Source organism: Triticum dicoccoides, chromosome 3B, assembly GCF_002162155.2.
Source record: "Triticum dicoccoides isolate Atlit2015 ecotype Zavitan chromosome 3B, WEW_v2.0, whole genome shotgun sequence".
Lineage (NCBI taxonomy): Eukaryota > Viridiplantae > Streptophyta > Magnoliopsida > Poales > Poaceae > Triticum > Triticum dicoccoides.
In genome coordinates this window covers 197628707-197640333 of record NC_041385.1, presented here as the reverse complement: position 1 = coordinate 197640333, position 11627 = coordinate 197628707, and positions in this window count along the sequence as shown.

The following is an 11627-nucleotide window of genomic DNA, read 5'->3' as shown; positions in this document are numbered from 1 at the left end:
TCTACATTTCATTCCATTGTGCCATGTTTGTTTGAGTTAATCGTGATGCCCTAATCATCGTTGCAAGAGTGCTAAATGATGTTAACCTGCTGAGACTGTTATAACGTGCTGTTTTGTCTTTTTCATTGCATTTTGTGTTTGCATCCTATGAGCTTGATGTCTACATGAGTTTTGAGCTACATCATGCCGTCTTTACATTGGTGCAATCCATGTATTTTTGTGTGCCATGTGGTGAGTGCATCAAGCTCGTGAAGTAGGGTACTTGCTGTTACTGTTTTGCTAGGCTGAATCTGTTATATCATGATGCTATGTAAACCTGCTGCTACAAGTCATTCTATGCATAATATGGAGATGTTCACTAAGGATGTTTTATTATACATGTCATGCTTTATCCATCCATTCCCTTGGTTGCATTTATAGCCTGCCGTAGCTTGTTGTAATCTTGATCTCAAATTGCTAAGTCATGTTGCTGTCAGCCTGTTAACATTAAGTTCAGTCTTGCCATGTGTTTTTCTAGTGAACCATGCACCCTATGACCATGCTATTGCCATGTTAAGCTCCGTAAATGTTTCTTTTTACTGTTAGCCACCTTTTTATGCCATGAATTGCTCTGTGGTGACTTGTACAAGCTCACCAATATACCTACTTATCGTTGTTCCTGCCATGTCTGAATCTGTCATATTACTTGCCATGTTCGTATGGATGCTACCGTGTTTTCTGTTGATCTTTGGAATTAGTTCAGTAAGAAAGTTTTGTTCTTTGTCTTTAGTGTTAACATGACATGCCTTTTTTTGCCATGATCAGGTCCTGTAGCATGTTATGTGATAGTTCTAAACATTGCAACCTGATATTAATTCTGTCATGTCCAGTGAATTTCTGCCAAGTCTGTGAAACTGTTATTATTTGCAATCTTGCCATGTCCTTTTGAGCATGTTCTAGTAATTTATGGAGATAGCTTCGTGTTCATGTTTTTTCGTGCTTTACCTGTACATCATTTCCGTGCCTTTTGTTTTCATGTTGAGGTGCTATAGCATATTGTTTTGATGCTTCCTAGATGCCTAGTCGCTGTTTGGGACAACTTGTCCTTTAAACTTGTTTCATGTGTATGTGTTGCACCGTTCTCCGTTTTGAGTGTGCTCTATATGAAACTTGCTTAGAATTGCATGTAGTTTCATCTTATCATGTTGCATTCATGTTTTGAGAGTGTTGCTTGATGTTCGAATGCATTTTGCATCAATGCCATGTTTAACTTGTTTTGCTCATATCTTCTAGGCCGTAGCTCCGAACTAAATGAACTTTATATGTAACTTGACTACAATTTCGTGTAGATCATCTTGGTGCATCTTAACTTGCTGATTAACAACTTGAACATAAGGTTTATTCAGTTCTGGACCAATTTTGAAATTTGGATATGAGGACTTACCGGAATTGTTATATGTTGTTTCCGGCCTCATTTAAACTTGCTTTGATTTGTTGTTCTTGTATGCATCATCTCTTGCCATGAGTAGCATCATATAGCCTTTGCATGCATCATATTTGGTTGAGCATCATGCCATGTCTATGTGTTGTGTGTTTACCTTGTTGTTTGCTTCTTCCCGGTTGTGCTCCTTTTCGTTAGTTCCTGTTTCGTTGCGATCGTGAGGATTCGTTCGTCTACGCTTGGTTCGTCTTCCTGGCTTCATCTTCTTCATAGACTTGTTATTCTTCCTAGCGGGATTTCAGGCAAGATGACCGTCACCCTGGATCTCACTACTATCATTGCTATGCTAGTTGCTTCGTTCTATTGTTATGCTGCGCTACCTATCACTTGCTCTTCAAGCCTCCCAATTTGCCATGTCAGCCTCTAACCTTTTTCACCCTTCCTAGCAAACTGTTGTTTGGCTATGTTACCTGCTTTTGCTCAGCCCTTCTTATAGCGTTGCTAGTTGCAGGTGAAGATGAAGTTTGTTCCTTGTTGGAACATGGATATTTTGGGATATCACAATATCTCTTATTTAATTAATACATCTATATACTTGGTAAAGGGTGGAAGGCTCGGCCTTATGCCTGGTATTTTGTTCCACTCTTGCCGCCCTAGTTTCCGTCGTACCGGTGTTATGTTCCTTGATTTTGCATTCCTTACATGGTTGGGTGATTTATGGGACCCCCTTGACAGTTCGCTTCGAATAAAACTCCTCCAGCAAGGCCCAACCTTGGTTTTACCATTTGCCTACCTAAGCCTTTTTCCCTTGGGTTTCCGGAGCCCGAGGGTCATCTTTATTTACCCCCCCCCGGGCCAGTGCTCCTCTAAGTGTTCGTCCAAACTAGAGCCCTTTGTAGCGCCCCCTCAGGGAAACTTGAGGTCTGGTTTTAGTTGTACAGATTGCTCATCCGGTGTGCCCTGAGAACGAGATATGTGCAGCTCCTATCAGGATTTGTCGGCACATTCGGGCGGCTTTGCTGGTCTTGTTTTACCATTGTCAGAATGTCTTGTAAACCGGGATTCCGAGACTGATCGGGTCTTCCTGGGAGAAGGAATATCCTTCGTTGACCATGAGAGCTTGTGCTGGGCTAAGTTGGGACACCCCTGCAGGGTATAAACTTTCGAGAGCCGTGCCCGCGGTTATGTGGTAGATGGGAATTTGTTAATGTCCAGTTGTAGATAACTTGACACCAGATTCAGATTAAAACACATCAACCGTGTGTGTAGCCGTGATGGTCTCTTCTCGGCGGAGTCCGGGAAGTGAACACGGTTTTGGCTTATGTTTGAACGTAAGTAGTTTCAGGATCACTTCTTGATCATTGCTAGTTTCACGACCGTTTTGTTGCTTCTCTTCTCGCTCTTATTTGCGTATGTTAGCCACCATCTCATGCTTAGTCGCTGCTGCAACCTCACCACTTATCCATTCCTTTACCCATTAAGCTTTGCTAGTCTTGATACCCATGGTAATGGGATTGCTGAGTCCTCATGGCTCACAGTTTACTACAACAACAGTTGCAGGTATAGGTTATGCGATGATCATGACGCGAGAGCGATGTTTACTTGTTTTGGAGTTCTTCTTATGCTTCTTCTTCGATCAGGGGATAGGTTCCAGGTCGGCAGCCTGGGCTAGCAGGGTGGATGTCGTTGAGTTTCTGTTTGTGTTTCATCCATAGTCGGATGTTGCTCATATGTATGATGTTGTTGTATTCGTGTGGCATTGTATGCCTCTTGTATGTATCCCCAACTATTATGTAATGGTACGATGTAATGATATCCACCTTGCAAAAGCGTCTCCAATATGCGCTTCTATCCTTGGTGGGACCTTCGAGTTCCTTTAGGATAGGGTCGCATATTGGGCGTGACAATATATTTGATGTATGAGATGATCATGTTTGTAATAGTTTATATCGACTTGCATGTCGATGCATACGATAACCAGCAGGAGCCATAGGGTTATCTTTAGTTATTGTATGACCCGCGTTTGAATCATTAAGCACTATGTAATGCTTTACTTTATCGCTAAGCGATAGCAATAGTAGTAGAAGCATGGTTGGCGTGACAACCCTGATGGCGACATGATGACGGAGATCATGGTGTCATGCCAGTGACGATGGAGATCATGCCGGTGCTTTGGAGATGGAGATCAAAAGCACAAGTTGATGGCCATATCATGCCACTTATGATTTTCATGTGATGTTAATCCTTTTTTGCATCGTATTTTGCTTAGGACGACGGTAGCATTATAAGGTGATCCCTCACTAAAATTTCAAGATAAAATTGTGTTCTTCCCAAGTGTGCACCGTTGCGGAAGTTCGTCATTTCGAAGCACCATGTGATGATCAGGTGTGATAGACTCTACGTTCACATACAACGGGTGCAAGCCAGTGTTGCACATGCGGAACACTTGGGTTAAACTTGACGAGCCTAGCATGTACATACATGACCTCCGAACACAAGAGACCGAAAGGTCAACACGAGTCATATAGCAAATATGATCAACGTGGAGATGTTCACCATTGAAACCACCTCATCTCACGTGATGATCGGACTTGGATTGGTGAATTTGGATTGTGTTACACTCGGACAACTGGAGGGATGTTGATTTGAGTGGGAGTTCTTAGGTAATATGATTAATTGAACTCATTATCATGAACAACAGTCCAAAGTTGCCTTTGCAAATTTATGTTGTAGATCAATGGCTCACATAGTAGCTCCTCTGAATTTCAATGCGTTCCTAGAGAAAGCTAAGCTGAAACATGATGGTAGTAACTTTGTGGATTGGGCCTGTAATTTAAGGATTATCCTCACAGCTTCCCATAAGTCTTATGTCCTTGATGCACCGCTTGGTGTGTGATAACCCACAAGTATAGCGGATCGCAACAGTTTTCGAGGGTAGAGTATTCAACCCAAATTTATTGATTCGACACAAGGGGAGCCCAAGAATATTCTCAAGTATTAGCAGTTGAGTTGTCAATTCAACCACACCTGGATAACTTAGTATCCACAGCAAAGTAGTATGGAAGTAAAGGTAACAGTGGCAAAAGTAACGATAGCGGTTTTGTAGTAATTGTAACAGCAGCAACGGAAAAGTAAATAGGCAAAGCACAATATGTGAAAAGCTCGTAGGCATCGGATCAGTGATGGATAATTATGTCGGATGCGATTCCTCATGTAATAGTTATAACATAGGGTGACACAAAACTAGCTCCAGTTCATCAATGTAATGTAGGCATGTATTCTGAATATAGTCATACGTGCTTATGGAAAAGAACTTGCATGACATCTTTTGTCCTACCCTCCCGTGGCAGCGGGGTCCTAATCTATACCTACTAATAAAGCAAGGTGCGTTTCTCCGCTTTTTCATCCGTTCACCATCGAAAAGATTTTTTCTAATCGAGGTGGTACTAAAGTTTTGTCCGTTCGTCTATTACAAAAGGAAAACGCCAGATTACGTATATGGGCCGCTCGAAGTGTGGCATAGGAAAGCCAGCCCAGTTATTTTCGTGTCCAAGTAGGTGGGAAAACCCTATTTGTCGCTGCAAGCGTGAGATAGTGGCCAATTCGCACAGGGGGCCAAGCTGGGCGGGCCCTTTTTTGTTTTGTGTGATGTTTCTATTTTTCTTTTTTGTTTCTTTCTCTTCCTCTTTGATATTTTTTCCTTTCAAATTCATAATATGATAAAAATTTGACTTTTTAAAAAAATGTTCAGAATTATAAAATTTATTCCATTTTGAAAAATGTTCAGAACATTAAATATTTGTTCCCATTCCAAAATAGTCGCAAATTCGCACAGGGCATCGGAGCTAGGTTGAACCGTTTTTTTTTTGTTCCATGTTATGTTTCTATTATTCTTATTCCATTTCTGTCAATTTTTCTTTCCTATTCTTTTGTATTTTTTTCAATTTTATTTTTCTTTCTCCCTTTTTTTTCTTAAATTCAAAATTTTCATAAAAGTTCATAATATAAAAAAAATCTATTTTTTAAAAATGTTTGGGATTTTAAAATATATACCGTTCTAAAAAATGTTCAGAACATTAAATCTTTGTTCTCATTCAAAAATTGGTTTAGATTTTTAAACAATGTTCCTTTTTTTCTTTGTGTTTTCCAAAGTTGTTTGAGATTTTTTTTAAACTAGAATTTAAAAAAATGTTCCAAATACGAATAATATTCTTGTTTTACTGAAATATTCACAAATTCAGAATAATGTCAAGAAACACATTTTCAAAATTTGTTCTGAATGTTCAAAATATGTTTCATTTCAAAAAAAATAACAAATTCAAAACATGTTCGTATTATTATAAAAGGTGTATGTTTTGAAATAAAACTGTGAATTTTGAGTGTTTCATATTTTGTTGTGTATTTATGAAAATGTAAAGAATTCCAAAAAAATGGGATTTTCAAAATTATTCATGTTTTCAGGAATGTTCAACAATTTATATTTTTTAAACAATTAAAAAAATATTTCCAATCTGACCTTAGAGTATGTTCTTAAAGGTTTGAGCTGACCATTGTTTGGTAGGACTCATTTCTTTGAGTGGCTAGCAACACGTAGTCGGGTCTTTGAGGGCATGATTTTGATCCCTCAACTCATTTTTTTTTGATTTTTTTCGTGCCTTACTAACACAGGTCGTCTTGGCGCCTGCCACTGTGCGTCCCATGCGTATTTTACGCAACTAGCGTCATATAGTAGCCCCCACGCAGTTGGCCCAAGAAACAAATTGCTCCATCGCATAGGTAGTATTATGCTTCAGCCGCGCTCCCCTACTGGGTCGTTCGAGGGAGCAATTTTTTCCTTGGGCCAATAAAAGAGAATATAGTGGTTTGGCTCGAATAAAATAAATTGTGGGCACACGAGCGCTAAAATAATCAAAGAGAATAAACCCTAATAGAGATGGGACATTGGTGTCTGGTTATGCGCTAAATATACTAATGAAATGGGATTTATACGCTACAATTAGTAATCCATCCGGTCATGCCATCGTAAGAAAGAATGGTCAAAGCTACTGTGCCCCGAAGGTCACCGCATAGCTACCAAATGAGGAGGCAGACACAATCCCTAGACAGAGGTGGACCCCAAGGAAAAAAGGCACGAGTTGGATGGTTGCCGCCACGCCGACTAACGCCACCACTATCAAGATCTCGCGGAACAAACATGACCCATGAGAAGACCACAACTCCTCTCTCTATTGCACCGCTATGGAGATCATTTTTGGTGGACACATCAATTATCTCTTCCAGTGCTTCTCCAAAGAAACATCTCTCCCGTTGCAACGCACGGGCATATGTGCTAGTGGAAACTAAGGGATATTAAGGCCTCCTTTAATAGAGTATCGGACCAAAGCATTAACACATAGTGAATACATGAACTCCTCAACTATGGTCATCACCGAGAAGTATCCCGATTATTGTCACTTCGAGGTTGTTGGATCATAACACATAATAAGTGACTATAGACTTGCAAGATAGGATCAATAACCCACATATATTCATGAAAACATAATAGGTTCAGATCTGAAATCATGGCACTCGGGCCCTAGTGACAAGCAGTAAGCATAGCAAAGTCATAGCGACATCAATCTCAGAACATAGTGGATACTAGGGATCAAACCCTAACAGAACTAACTTGATTACATGGTAAATCTCATCCAACCCATCACCGTCTGGCAAGCCTACGATGGAATTACTCACGCACGGCGGTGAGCATCATGAAATTGGTGATGGAGGATGGTTGATGATGACAACGACGACGAATCCCCCTCTCCGGAGCCCCGAACGGACTCCAGATCAGCCCTCCCGAGAGAGATTAGGGCTTGGCGGCGACTCCGTATCGTAAAATGCGATGAAACTTTCTCTCTGATTTTTTTCCACGAAAGCAAATATATGGAGTTGGAGTTGAGGTCGGTGGACGTCCAGGGGGCCCACGAGGCAGGGGGCGCGCCCTAGGGGAGGGGGAGCGCCCCCACCCTCGTGGACAGGGTGTGGGCCCCCTGACACTAATTCTTTCTCCAGTATTTTTCATTAATTTTGAAAAGTTGCTCCGTGGATTTTCAGGTCATTCCGAGAACTTTTATTTTTGCACAAAAATAACACCATGGCAGTTCTGCTGTAAACAGCGTCAGTTCGGGTTAGTTCCATTCAAATCATGCAAGTTAGAGTCCAAAACAAGGGCAAAAGTGTCTGGAAAAGTAGATACGACGAAGACGTATCAACTCCCCCAAGCTTAAACCTTTGCTTGTCCTCAAGCAATTCAATTGATAAACTGAAAGTGAGAAAGAAAAACTTTTACAAACTCTGTTTGCTCTTGTTGTTGCAAATATGTAAAGCCAGCATTCAGGTTTTCAGCAAAGATTATGAACTAACCACATTCACAATAACACTTAGGTCTCATGTTTACTCATATCAATGGCATAATCAACTAGCGAGCAATAAGAATAAATCTCGGATGACAACACTTTCTCAAAACAATCATAATATGATATAACAAGATGGTATCTCGCTAGCCCTTTCTGAGACCGCAAAACATAAATGCAGAGCACCTTTAAAAGATCAAGGACTGACTAAACATTGTAATTCATGGTAAAAGAGATCCAGTCATAGTCATACCCAATATAAACTAATAGTAATGCATGCAAATGACAGCGGTGCTCTCCAGCGGGTGCTTTTTTAATAAGAGGGTGATGACTCAACATAAAAGTAAATAGACAGGCCCTTCGCAGAGGGAACCAGGGATTTGTAGAGGTGCCAGAGCTTGATTTTGAAATAGAGATGAATAACATTTTGAGCGGTATACTTTCACTGTCAACATAATAACTATGAGATCTCGATATCTTCCATGCTACACACATTATAGGCGGTTCCCAAACAGAATGGTAAAGTTTATACTCCCCCACCACCAACAAGCATCAGTCCATGGCTTTCCTGAAACAACAGGTGCCTCCAACTAGCAACAATCCTGGGGAGTTTTGTTTAATTATTTTGATTTGATTTGAGCATGGGAATGGGCATCCCGGTTACTAGCCATTTTCTCGTGAATGAGGAGCCGAGTCCACTCCTCTTGAGAATATCCCACCTAGCATGGAAGATACAGACAACCCTAGTTGATACATGAGCTGCTCGAGCATACAAAACAGAATTTCATTTGAAGGTTTGGAGTTTGGCTCATACAAATTTACTTGGAACGGCAGGTAAATACCGCATATAGGAAGGTATGGTGGACTCATATGGAATAACTTTGGGGTTTATGGAGTTTGGATGCACAAGCAGTATTCCCGCTTAGTACAGGTGAAGGCTAGAAAAAAACTGGGAAGCGACCATCTGAGAGAGTGACAACAGTCATGAACATGCATTAAAATTAATCAACACCAAGTGCAAGCATGAGTAGGATATAATCCACCATGAACATAAATATCGTGAAGGCTATGTTGATTTGTTTCAACTACATGCGTGAACATGTGCCAAGTCGAGTCACCCAATTCATTCAAAGGAGGATACCACCCTATCATACCACATCACAACCATTTTAATAGCATGCTGGCACGCAAGGTAAACCATTATAAGCTCCTAGATAATTAAGCATGGCATAAGCAACTAGAATATCTAATTGTTATTGCAAACATGTTTATTCATAATAGGCCGAATCAGGAATGCTGAACTAATCATATTTACAAAAACAAGAGAGGTCGAGTTCATACCAGCTTCTCTCATCTCAATCAGTCCATTATATATCATCATTATTGCCTTTCACTTGCACGACCGAACGGTGTGAATAAATAATAATAGTGCACGTGCATTGAACTAAGCTGGAATCTGCAAGCATTCAATTCAAGGGAGAGTACAAGGTAATATGGGCTCTTTGTTAAATCAACAATAAAGCATATTAGAGCCACTAAACATTTTCATTATGGTCTTCTCCTCTCGACCCCCAAAGAAAAGAAATAAAACTATTTACATGGGAAAGCTCCAAACAAGTAAAAGAAGAATGAGAAATCGTTTTGGGTTTTCTTTAATTACTACTACAAGCATAGAAATTAAACTAACTAACTTTTTTTTGGTTTTTTCTTAAGGTTTATCAAACACACAAGAAGAAAGCTAGAAAAAGAAATTAAACTAGCATGGATAGTACAATGAAAAAGTATGAACAGCGACAACTAGAGTGAGTGTGTGAACATGAATGTAATATCGGTGAGAAATACGTACTCCTCCAAGCTTAGGCTTTTGGCCTAAGTTGGTCTGTGTCCATGGATCGCGGCTACTCTCCCCGGTGTACTGAGGAGTGTCATTCTACTTCCACTGACTGGCGATCTCCTCCGGATCCCACTGATAAGATGATGGACGATAAGGGTCAAATGGTGGTTCCGGCTCAGGCTCTGGAACGGATGTCTGGCCACGGAGCGCGTAGACAGCCTCCGGTAAAATGAGATAAGGGCCTGCAGCTAAATCAAACAAAGAGGGGGCAGGCAAGATAATAATCTCATTGTGTTTCTTATTAAATCTCAAATTATATAGAAGCATCTTATCATCATTGCTAACAATAAACTCATGTGCTACCATGCTATTATATTCTAGAAAAGTAGGTGGAAACAGTTTTTCTTCTTTCTCAAAATGCCTAATGGGTATCTCGAAGTGTCTAGCAAGACGTGCAACATAGATACCTCCAAAGGTGGGGCCCTTTGTACGGTTCAGGCTTAATCGTTTAGCAATAATAGCACCCATACTAACAAAGTTATCACAAAATAAGGCATGGAACAAAATAATTATATCAGGAACACTGAGGTTTCCACAGTTTCCGCGACCAATTAAGCATCGACTAGCAAATATTGCAAAGTAGCGTAAAAGAGAAAAATGTATGCTAGTAATTCTTGCATCGGAAACCTTCCTTGATTCCCCTACAATAATAGTATCAATAAAACCATCCACATCTTTACGATGTGGTTCCTCTAAGCTACCCTCGAAGGGTATTTTGCAAACCGCGCAAAAATCACGTAATAACATCTCCCTAGCCACATCATATAAATGAAAAACTACTGAAGGAGGTGATTTCTTAGGATAATAGTAGAAGTTTTGCACGAAAGTATTGGTGAGTAAGAGATACTGTTCGATGGAAGAAGTCGGTGAGGCCCGCATTATCAGCCAATGAATAAAAGTCATCATAAATCCCGGCTACTCTTAAGAAATTATCACAAGGCCATTCACACGACCGTACTTCCGCCACACGAGGGATATTATACTTGGGCTTTTCATTCTCCTTAGCTTGCTTATCCTTGGAGCCTTGGCTAGAAGAGCCCCTCAAAAATCTCTTAATCATTTTCTGAAAATTTCTAAAAAATTTAGTAACTCAAAATAAAAGTGAATCAAACTCAACAAAACTGATAGCAACTACTCCTACAAGTGCCTAGAGCCTATATCATGCATTAGAATTACTTGGGACCATATAAATTTGACATGCAAGCTCAAGAACAGGGTCACCTAGGCAGCAAGAATTTGCAATGAATAAAGCACTAGAACAAAAACTAATTGGACCATTGGAGGAGTTACATACCAAAGAACAATCCCCCAAAGCAGTTTTGTGAATGGAGCTTTGAGCAAGGAGATCAAAAATGGCAGCAAAGTGAGCTAGAACTCGTGCTTGAGCTGGATGGTGATTTTTTGGGAGGAAGATGAAGTGTGTGGGTGCAGGAATAAGTGGAGGGTGGCCACCATGGGCCCACGAGGCAGGAGGGCGCGCCCTGGACCCTCGTGGCCAGGTGCCAGCTCCCCCAGCTGTGTTCTCAGTGCCAAATATTCTCAAATATTCCAGAAAAAACACACTAAATTGGCAGGGCATTTGGAGAACTTTTATTTCCGGGTATTTTTCTGTTGCATGGATAATTCATAAAACAGATAGAAAATACTATTTTTGCTTTATTTATTCTAAATAACATAAAGTAAAAGGAGGGTACAGAAGGTTGTGCCTTCTAACTTCATCCATCTCATGATCATCAAAAGGAATCTACTAACAAGGTTGATCAAGTCTTGTTAACAAACTCATTTCGAATAACATGGAACTGGAGAAATTTTAAATAACACTAGGTTACCTCAACGGGGATATGAACATCCCCAATAATAAGAATATCATATTTCTTCTTAACAGTAGGAAGAGGAAATTCAAAACCTCCAATAATAATAA